Source organism: Ranitomeya variabilis, chromosome 7 (assembly GCF_051348905.1).
Source record: "Ranitomeya variabilis isolate aRanVar5 chromosome 7, aRanVar5.hap1, whole genome shotgun sequence".
Lineage (NCBI taxonomy): Eukaryota > Metazoa > Chordata > Amphibia > Anura > Dendrobatidae > Ranitomeya > Ranitomeya variabilis.
The window spans coordinates 62,845,857-62,857,025 of NC_135238.1; positions in this window are offsets into that span (position 1 = coordinate 62,845,857).

Here is an 11,169-nt window from a genome sequence, read left to right on the forward strand (position 1 = left end):
CTCCCCCCTGTTAAATCCAGTACTCCGGAACTGGGAAAAGAAGAACAATAATACATGTTAGCAAAAGACATACAATTTTGAAATGCTATAATCAACTTGTGCAAAAGTGGTGATTCCCTTTATGGGAGGTGAGGACACTTGAACGTTGCAAAAGTCTTGGTCATGCACAGTTCATGACTCCCAGTTCAGTGAGTGCAAACTTGAAACAGCAAGGATCCCGGGTAAACAAAGGGATCCCTTTTAAAAGTATAATGAAAGTTTTTGAGTAATTTACTGTCCATTACTCCATTGTCCATTTTAAACCAGTAACAAAGATATATATAAAGACATTTTGAAACAAACAGCAGCAACCATTAATATTTCCAAGTTTTGTAGCGAATTGGGGTTTGATTTTTGGTGCTACGTGTAGACCTCCGCCGTACAGGGGTTGCTAGTGACCTAACAGGGTCTGCTGTGCTTGCTATCGCTGGTGTAGTGCACTGTCTTTTGGCTACACTTCTAGTGAGTGTAGGTAGCACTGGTATGCTGAGACTCTCAGGACTGCTTCTACTCACTGTAGGCATGGCAGATTCACCGATAGAAGAGGGTGAACTTGCCGATTCAACTGTTGGCATGGCGTCCTCTGTTGGAGTCTGCTGTGGTTGAGTTACGGCTGGGGTCACATCTGCTGTTTGAATCTGTTGGTGCAGAGTCTCTTTTGGCTCAAGATGGTCTGGCATGGCATTTGGTTCCGGCTGTTGTGAATTCCGTTCTTGGGCTCCCTCCGGTGGTTGTAAATGGCATTTTTGTGAATTCTGCCCTTGGGCTCCCTCCGGTGGTTTTAGGTGGAACTGCTGCTCCTTGGGTTTAGCTTTAGCAGCTGCTTCCACTGATCGTCTCTCCTGGCTCTGCTATTTAGCCTGGCTCTGGTCTTCAGTTAGTGCCAGCTGTCAATGTTTCTTGGTTGGATTCAGATCTCTCCTTGGATTTCTCTGATAGCCTGTCCATTTCAGCAAAGATAAGTCCTTGCTTGTTCTTTTGGTGGTTCACTTGCTGTGGACTTAATCGTTCAGCTCATGTTATGCTTTTTCTTGTCCAGCTTGTTAGTATGATATGTTCAGCTTAGCTGGAAGCTCTGGGGTTGCAGATTTGCCCTCCACACCGTGAGTCGGTGTGGAGATTTTTTGTAAACTCTGTGTGGATTTTTTAGCTTTTAATACTGACCGCACAGTATTATTTTCTATTCTGTCTATCTAGCTAGAAGTGGCCTCCTTTGCTAAAATCTGTTTTCATTCTGTGTATGTCATTTCCCTCTCCACTCACAGTCAATATTTGTGGGGGGCTATCTTTCCTTTTGGGGGATTTTCTCTGAGGCAAGATAGCTTTCTGTTTCCTTCTTTAGGGGTAGTTAGTTCTCAGGCTGTGACGAGGTGTCTAGGGAGTGATAGGAACATCCCACGGCTACTTCTAGTGTTGGTGTTAGGATCAGGAACTGCGGTCAGTACAGATACCACCTCCTCAGAGCTCGTCCCATGTTGCTCCTTAACCACCAGGTCATAACATCCGGCGTTTTCAGCTGACGAAACATCAAAACAGGTACCACGATGGCCTGATTTATTTGAGTGTATCATCTTCTCCTCTTCCACGGGTGGAGATGTTCCTGGATATGTTTCTCTATCTCTCAACTTATCAGGGCATATTTTGAGGTGGTCTCTGGATATTGCTGTCGAAGTTTCTCCTCCATCTTTGCTGATGAGACAGACTTTCTTATTGTCAAAGTTGGATGGCAGGATGGTATATGGTTCTGCTTCCTATTGTTCATCATGTTTGTGTAGTCTCCTTTTCAGTTTGAGTACTTGCTCACCTGGTGACAAGGGAATTGCAGGAGCATGCTGGTTGTAGTCCCTTTCTTGTTTTTGTCTGGCTTGGGCTAGACATCTTTCCACGTATTCCTGTACTTTGCGATACTTTTGCTGTCTTTCTGTATCCCAATCTGCATCTGGTGAGGTATCTTCTGGGGTTATGACTCCCATGTCTAGATCAACAGGTAACTTACTGGATCTTCCTCTCATCAGGTATGCTGGTATACAGTTGGTGGAATTCACTGGGATGTGGTTGTACATGTCTACCAAGTTGGGCAACTTTGCTGGCCATAAGTTTCTTTCTTCCAATGGCAAAGTTTTCAGTAAGTCAATCACCACTTGGTTCATCTTTTCGCACATCCCGTTGGTTTGTGGGTGATATAGTGTCGTTCTGATCTTTTTACACCCGTATAAATTGCAGAATTCTTGGAACACTTCCGCTTCAAAGGCTGGTCCTTGATCAGTCAGTACCTTCTCTGGGTACCCGTGTGGTCTACAGAAGTACTGCTGGAAGGCTTTGGCTGCTGTCCTTGCTGTCAGATCTTTGACAGGCACAACTACCAGAAATCTGGAGTAGTGATCCACGATGGTTAGAGAGTAGACATAGCCTGACTGGCATGGTGTTAGCTTCACATGATCTAGCGTGACCAGTTCAAGCGGCCGTTTGGTGATGATGAGCTGTAGGGGAGCCCTTTGGCTGTCACGGTCCGTTCTGCGCAGGCTACAGGGACCACACTCATGGCACCACTTCTCAATGTTTTTCCTCATACCAATCCAGTAGAATCTCCCCCGAAGTAGGATCTCTAACTTCTTCCATCTGAAGTGTCCTGCTCCATCATGGTACACTTCCAGAACCATTAGCGCATCTTGTCTTGGGACCACTATCTGCCAGACTAACTCATGGGTGCGCGGGTCGATGTTTCTCCGGCACAGCTTACCATCATAGATAATATACTTTTCTCCTTCCACAGCTGTCGGGTCTCTGGTGGAGCATCTGGGCCAGGGCGCAAGTTGGCTTGTGTCAGTAGCTTTTTCACCAGACGGACCGCGGGGTCACTGTCCTGGGTTTCTGCCCATCCATGGTGGGGCAGGAGATTCAGCGTGGCGTCCTGCTTGTCCTTGCGCCTGTCCCTCACATGATGGGAATACCGATCCGCCTTGGGGCGATGGAAAGCTGGTAACTCTACCTCTTCGAGTGTCTCTGATTCTTCTCCCATCTCTGGCAAGTTGATCATTCGGGACAAGGCATCGGCATTCGCATTCTTTTGCCCTGCACGGTATTTGATGGTGAAATCATAATTGGACAACCTGGCCATCCACCGTTGCTCTAAGTCACCAAGTTTTGCTGTGTCCAAGTGCATCAACGGATTGATGTCCGTGAAAACGGTGAATCTTGCTGAAGCCAGGTAGTGCTTGAATCTTTCTGTTATGGCCCTGATGATGGTGAGGAACTCCAGCTTAAAGGAACTGTAATTTTCAGGGTTCCTCTCGATGGGACGCAGCTTCCTGCTGGCATAGGCGATGACCCTTTCTTTGCCTTTCTGGACCTGGGACAACACGGCTCCCAGTCCCACGTTGCTGGCATCTGTGTACAGCACAAGCGGTTGGTCATATTCAGGGTAGGCCCGTACCTCGTCTCCCGTCAGAGCCAACTTCAAACAAGTGAAGGACCTCTCCAATCCGTCGTCCCAGTCGAATAGGGTCTTCTTACCCTTGGTCTTCTTGGATTGGCCCACTAACAGGTCTTGTAGCGGTGCGGCTTTCTTGGTGAAGTCCTTGATGAATCTTCTGTGGTAGCCTACCAACCCAAGGAACTGCCAGACTTCATGGAGGTTGCTGGGCTTTGGCCAGTCTCTGATCATGCAGCGCCCCAGAGTCCTGGTCGTTGCAGTACTGATGCTCCGCCACTAAGGGGGGCTATGGTATGTCTGATGGCACTGAAGGAGTTCACCTGACCAGGTATCACAGACACCAATACACTTCACAGTCTGGCCTCCAGGGGGAGCTAAGGGTGCTATGTGTTAGGCCACTCCTCACAATGACGACCAGGACACTGGGGTGCCGCACTCCCCCCTGTTAAATCCAGTACTCCGGGACTGGGAAAAGAAGAACAATAATACATGTTAGCAAAAGACATACAATTTTGAAATGCTATAATCAACTTGTGCAAAAGTGGTGATTCCCTTTATGGGAGGTGAGGACACTTGAACGTTGCAAAAGTCTTGGTCATGCACAGTTCATGACTCCCAGTTCAGTGAGTGCAAACTTGAAACAGCAAGGATCCCGGGTAAACAAAGGGATCCCTTTTAAAAGTATAATGAAAGTTTTTGAGTAATTTACTGTCCATTACTCCATTGTCCATTTTAAACCAGTAACAAAGATATATATAAAGACATTTTGAAACAAACAGCAGCAACCATTAATATTTCCAAGTTTTGTAGCGAATTGGGGTTTGATTTTTGGTGCTACGTGTAGACCTCCGCAGTACAGGGGTTGCTAGTGACCTAACAGGGTCTGCTGTGCTTGCTATCGCTGGTGTAGTGCACTGTCTTTTGGCTACACTTCTAGTGAGTCTAGGTAGCACTGGTATGCTGAGACTCTCAGGACTGCTTCTACTAACTGTAGGCATGGCAGATTCACCGATAGAAGAGGGTGGACTTGCCGATTCAACTGTTGGCATGGCGTCCTCTGTTGGAGTCTGCTGTTGTTGAGTTACGGCTGGGGTCACATCTGCTGTTTGAATCTGTTGGTGCAGAGTCTCTTTTGGCTCAAGATGGTCTGGCATGGCATTTGGTTCCGGCGTTTTTTTGCTGACGAAACATCAAAAGAGGTACCACGATGGCCTGATTTATTTGAGTGTATCATCTTCTCCTCTTCCACGGGTGGAGATGTTCCTGGATATGTTTCTCTATCTCTCAACTTATCAGGGCATATTTTGAGGTGGTCTCTGGATTAGTGTTGAGCGATACCTTCCGATATCAGAAAGTATCGGTATCGGAAAGTATTGGCCGATACCGGCAAAGTATCGGATCTCGCAGATTCCGATACCCGATCCCAATGCAAGTCAATGGGACGAAAATATCGGAATTAAAATAAACCCTTTCTTTCCTTGTAGGTTCATTCTACATGAAGGAAAACAACTAAGAATAATGTAGGATGTATTGGGGGAGGTGGCGGAGACATTAAAGGCATAGAGGTTTAGCCCAATCAAATAGAATAGCAGGAATTTTAATTTTTTTTTAAGACCTTCGGAGTTACAAAGATATTGACTATGTTAAGATTTTTTTTATTTTGTCAGATATTGATGTTTCACTACTTCCATGCCCTTCACCTTCTTTTTTACTTCTCCGACACTTTCTTCTTCATCATCCTCAGCAGCAGCATCTTTGACATCAACTTCTTCTTCACCTTATTCATCTTCTTCTTCATCTTCTACCTATTATTTTTTTGTTACATTGTTCATATTCTTTTTATTTAACTATTATTCTTCTTCATATTCAAGTTCTTCATCAAATTCTTATTTGTGACAGGCATTCCCGTAGTTGTTATCTATAAAAGTTTGAAGATTACACCTTCCGTTCTGCCTGTCACAAAAGAGTTACATTTGTCCGCGTTCAGTTTGGCCTGCAGCATCAGGCTTTATCCAGGGGCACCACGAGGAGGAACGGACTCACCCCCATACACTGCTTACTCTTCTTCTGCTTATAATTTAGATAATATCTTTTGCTCTGATATTTAGTGTTATGCTTAATGTTCTTCTGCTCTTTGTTCTGCAGCCTCTTGTTCTTCTGCTTCTCGGTCTCCCATGTCGTCGTCGTCGTCTCCAGGGTCGTCGTCATCTCAGTGGTTGTCGTCTCTGGTGTCGTCGTCATCTTAGGGGTGGTCTTCCGGGTCATCGTCTTTAGGGTCTTGAACTTGGAAATGTAGCAGAAGGTACAAGAAGGCTGAGAAAATGCCGAGAAACAGCTGATGGAACTGGAACTCGGATGACTACCCGAAGGTCCAAGAGCCAATGCAACTACCGAGGACCAGCTGACGTTACTGGAACCCGGTTACTAAGCAGGAGGTACCCATGCCTGAAAGCACTACCAAGGACCACCTGACGTTGGTGGAACTCGGATACCCAGAGGGAGGCACCTAAGCCAAAGGCTCTGCCCGGAACCAGCTGACGGTACTGGAACCAGGATGGGGAGCAGAAGGTACAAGAGCAAAAGACATTGCCGAGAACCAGCTGACGGTACTGGAACCCGGAGGGGTAGCCGAAGGTCCAAGAGCCAATGGAACTACCGAGGACCAGCTGACGTTACTGGAACCCAGTTACTAAACAGGAGGTAACCGTGCCTGAAAGCACTACCAAGGACCACCTGACGTTGGTGGAACTCGTATACCCAGAAGGAGGCACCTAAGCCAAAGGCTCTACCCGGAACCAGCTGACAATACTGGAACCAGGATGGGGACCTATTCAAGCTTGTCTTCTTAGAGCCCCAACTAGTGGTGTTGGAGCAAAGGGTCAGCAGGGGGAGCAGAGTGTAGGTCGAAGCCTGCACTGGAGGCATTTGGAGGTCTGTTGTGTCTGCATGGCATTTGCAGGACACGATGCCGGCTACACAGCAGGGGAACAGCTGGCGGTGCTGAACCCCACTGACACATTGGCGGGTGTTTTGCTTTGTGCAGCCAGCACTTCCGGGCCCCAACTGGCATTGTTAGAGCCCAGGGTCAGCAGGAGGAGTAGAGGGAGCAGAGTGTAGGCCGAAGCCTGCACTGGCGGCAGCTTTGTGTCTGCGTGGCTTTTGCAGGACACGTTGCTGGCTACACAGCAGGGGAACAGCTGGCGGTACTGAACCCCACTGACACATTGGCGGGTGTTTTTCTCTGTGCAGCCAGCACTTCCGGGCTCCAACTGGCGGTGTTAGAGCCCGGGGTCAGCAGGAGGAGAGGGAGCAGAGTGTAGGCCGAAGCCTAATTGAACCAATTTTAAAGGTAACCTTTAACCCCCCCTCAGGGGTTACAAACTAGAAGAGACACACCTTGGCCAGCAGAATGATGCACAAGTCAAAGGTTGCTCTTTTAAATTTTGTTCCTTGCACACGCTGAATGAAACACGTATGACATTTAGCCCCTTATACAGTCAAACTGTCTTGGAGGCGGGAGTTCCCTTCGTAATGAGACGCATCACAGCTGTCAAAAATCCCACCTTGGAGCTGGGCGCAGCCTCCTGTGCGTCGTTATTTGCTGTACAGGAGTCTGCGCTGTCGTGTTATCCCTTGGCCATGCGCTGTTAGCGCTGCCCGTCTTCTGACATCATTTCATGTCGGCCGTTGCGGTTCGCGATGCCCATGAATCCAAGCCAATGCAGTGTCTTCTCATTTATTCACACTGCGGGGCTGGGATTCATGGCCTGGCGCAGTACATATGTTTGCCTCTCGCTCGGGTCCTTACACCTGCTTCAGACTGTGCGGCGTCAGCTGATCCCTTATCGCATGCCACGGCCATGAAGCCGTACAGTCTGAAGAAGGCGGAAGGAGATGAGTGACAACAGGCGAAGATATGCACTGCTCATGCCCGTCAATCACACCCTCGCAGTCAAAATAAATAAGACACCGAGGGGCGTTGTGTCGGGCAGGGCGGCCGCAGAGGCGCAGCCAGCCAAACAATGATGTCAGAAGACAGGTAGCGCTACCAAGGGGGTTGCAGCGTGTCATTACAAAGGAAAGTCACACCTCAGGGACGGTTTAATGGTCTCAGGGGACACATTTTAGACGTGTTGCGTTCGGCGTGTGCAAGGAGAGTAACTTAATGAGCCACCTTGTACAAATGCAGCATTACTGCTGTACAAGGTGGCTGTTATACATACAAACGCCTGGGGGGGGGGGATAGGTTCCCTTCAATTTCAGTTCTTGTGTCTGCGTGGCGATTGCAGGACACAATGTTGGCTACACAGCAGGGGAACAGCTGGCGGTGCTGAACCACACTGACACATTGGCAAGGTGTTTGGCTCTGTGCAGCCAGCACTTCCGGGCGCCAACTGGCGGTGTTAGAGCCCAGGGTCAGCAGGAGGAGGAGAGGGAACGGAGAGTAGGCCGAAGCCTGCACTGGAGGCAGCTTTGTGTCTGCGTGCCTTTTGCAGGACACGATGCCGGCTACACAGCAGGGGAACAGCTGGCGGTGCTGAACCCACTGACACATTGGCGAGGTGTTTGGCTCTGTGCAGCCAGCACTTCCGGGCGCCAACTGGCGGTGTTAGAGCCCAGGGTCAGCAGGAGGAGGAGAGGGAGCGGAGTGTAGGCCGAAGCCTGCACTGGAGGCAGCTTTGTGTCTGCGTGGCTTTTGCAGGACACGATGCTGGCTACACAGCAGGGGAACAGCTGGCGGTGCTGAACCCCACTGACACATTGGCGAGGTGTTTGGCTCTGTGCAGCCAGCACTTCCGGGTGCCAACTGGCAGTGTTAGAGCCCAGGGTCAGCAGGAGGAGGAGAGGGAGCGGAGTGTAGGCCGAAGCCTGCACTGGAGGCAGCTTTGTGTCTGCGTGGCTTTTGCAGGACACGATGCTGGCTACACAGCAGGGGAACAGCTGGCGGTGCTGAACCCCACTGACACATTGGCGAGGTGTTTGGCTCTGTGCAGCCAGCACTTCCGGGCGCCAACTGGCGGTGTTAGAGCCCGGGGTCAGCAGGAGGAGAGGGAGCAGAGTGTAGGCCGAAGCCTAATTGAACCAATTTTAAAGGTAACCTTTAACCCCCCCTCAGGGGTTACAAACTAGAAGAGACACACTTTGGCCAGCAGTAATGCTGCACAAGTCAAAGGTTGCTCTTTTAAATTTTGTTCCTTGCACACGCTGAATGAAACACGTATGACATTTAGCCCCTTATACAGTCAAACTGTCTTGGAGGCGGGAGTTCCCTTCGTAATGAGACGCAGCACAGCTGTCAAAAATCCCACCTTGGAGCTGGGCGCAGCCTCCTGTGCATCGTTATTTGCTGTACAGGAGTCTGCGCTGTCGTGTTATCCCTTGGCCATGCGCTGTTAGCGCTGCCCGTCTTCTGACATCATTTCATGTCGGCCGTTGCGGTTCGCGATGCCCATGAATCCCAGCCCCGCAGTGTCTTTACATTGTTAAAACACTGCGGGGCTGGGATTCATGGCCTTGCGCAGTACATATGTTCGCCTCTCACACTCGGGTCCTTACACCTGCTTCAGACTGTGCGGCGTCAGCTGATCCCTTATCGCATGCCACGGCCATGAAGCCGTACAGTCTGAAGAAGGCGGAAGGAGATGAGTGACAACAGGCAAAGATATGCACTGCTCATGCCCGTCAATCACACCCTCGCAGTCAAAATAAATAAGACACCGAGAGGCGTTGTGTCGGGCAGGGTGGCCGCAGAGGCACAGCCAGCCAAACAATGATGTCAGAAGACAGGCAGCGCTACCAAGGGGGTTGCAGCGTGTCATTACAAGGGAAAGTCACACCTCAGGGACGTTTTAATGGTCTGAGGACACATTTTAGACGTGTTCAGTTCCACATGTGCAAGGAGAATAAGTTTATGAGCCACCTTGCACACATGCAGCATTACTGCTGTACAAGGTGGCTGTAAAACATACAAACGCCTGGGGGAGGGGGGACAGGTTCCCTTCAATTTCAGTTCTTGTGTCTGCGTGGCTGTTGCAGGACACAATGCCGGCTACACAGCAGGGGAACAGCTGGCGGTGCTGAACCCCACTGACACATTGGCGGGTGTTTTGCTCTGTGCAGCCAGCACTTCCGGGCCCCAACTGGCGGTGTTAGAGCCCAGGATCAGCAGGAGGAGTAGAGGGAGCAGAGTGTAGGCCGAAGCCTGCACTGGCGGCAGCTTTGTGTCTGCGTGGCTTTTGCAGGACACGATGCCGGCTACACAGCAGGGGAACAGCTGGCGGTGCCTGTGGCGATGCGTGACGCGGTCCACAGCGCCGGGCTTGAGCTGGGATGCACGCATGCGCTGTACACACTGCCACCATTGGTTTAGATCGGTCAGATGATTAGTCTCCGGTCATTTACCGGATGTACTTAAGGGGCACCATATACAGTCAGGCACTATCTCCCCTTGATAAAGCCATCTTCTTGCGGGCGAAACGCGCGTCGGGGCGTTTTTGTGGACCCCATCCGGTGTGCCCTGTCTCGGAGTTCTCTATTGGTAAGTGCTGCAACTTGCATCTTTTTATCTCTTTGCCACATGGCGTTTCATTGCTATTACAGGTAGACGTGCACCTTACAGCAGCAGACCACATATATGGTCAAGTTATATTAGTAGTCTCCGTTTTCAGCGCACACCGGTGGGTGGCATTCCACTCTCTTTTAACCTCCTTGAGCACTGTATTCATCTTTTGAATGCTTCTATGTATATATTTTTGCTACTAAGCGTGTGAACTATATGATATTTAATAAAGTATTTTTCATTTATTTATACCCACTGTCTCCTATTGTTCTCCTTTTTCCACAGCAGGGGAACAGCTGGCGGTGCTGAACCCCACTGACACATTGGCGAGGTGTTTGGCTCTGTGCAGCCAGCACTTCCGGGCACCAACTGGCGGTGTTAGAGCCCAGGGTCAGCAGGAGGAGCAGAGTGTAGGCCGAAGCCTGCACTGGAGCAAGTTGAAAGGGAACTGTTGTGAAATTGGATTCTGGGCTCCCCCGGTGGCCACTTGTGGAATTGTACTTGTGTGCATCATCCCCTCTGTTCACCTGCTCCTATCAGGATGTGGGAGTCGCTATATAACCTTGCTCCTCTGTCAGTTTCTTGCCGGTCAACAATGTAATCAGAAGCCTTCTGTGCTTGTTCCTGCTACTAGACAACTCCCAGCTAAGTTGGACTTTTGTCCTTGTGTGTTTTTGCATTTTGTTCCTGTTCACAGCTGCTGTTTCGTTACTGTGTCTGGAAAGCTCTTGTGATCGGAAATTGCCACTCTGGTGTTATGAGTTAATGCTAGAGTCTTAAAGGAATTTCTGGATGGTGTTTTGATAGGGTTTTCTGCTGACCATGAAAGTGTCCTTTCTGTCTTCCTGCTATCTAGAAAGCGGACCTCGATTTTGCTAAACCTATTTTCATACTACGTTTGTCATTTCATCTAAAATCACCGCCAATATATGTGGGGGCCTCTATCTGCCTTTTGGGAAAATTTCTCTAGAGGTGAGCCAGGACTGTCTTTTCCTCTGCTAGGATTAGGTAGTTCTCCGGCTGGCGCTGGGCATCTAGGGTTAAAAAACGTAGGCATGCTACCCGGCCACTTCTAGTTGTGCGGCAGGTTTAGTTCATGGTCAGTATAGTTTCCATCTTCCAAGAGCTAGTTCTCATA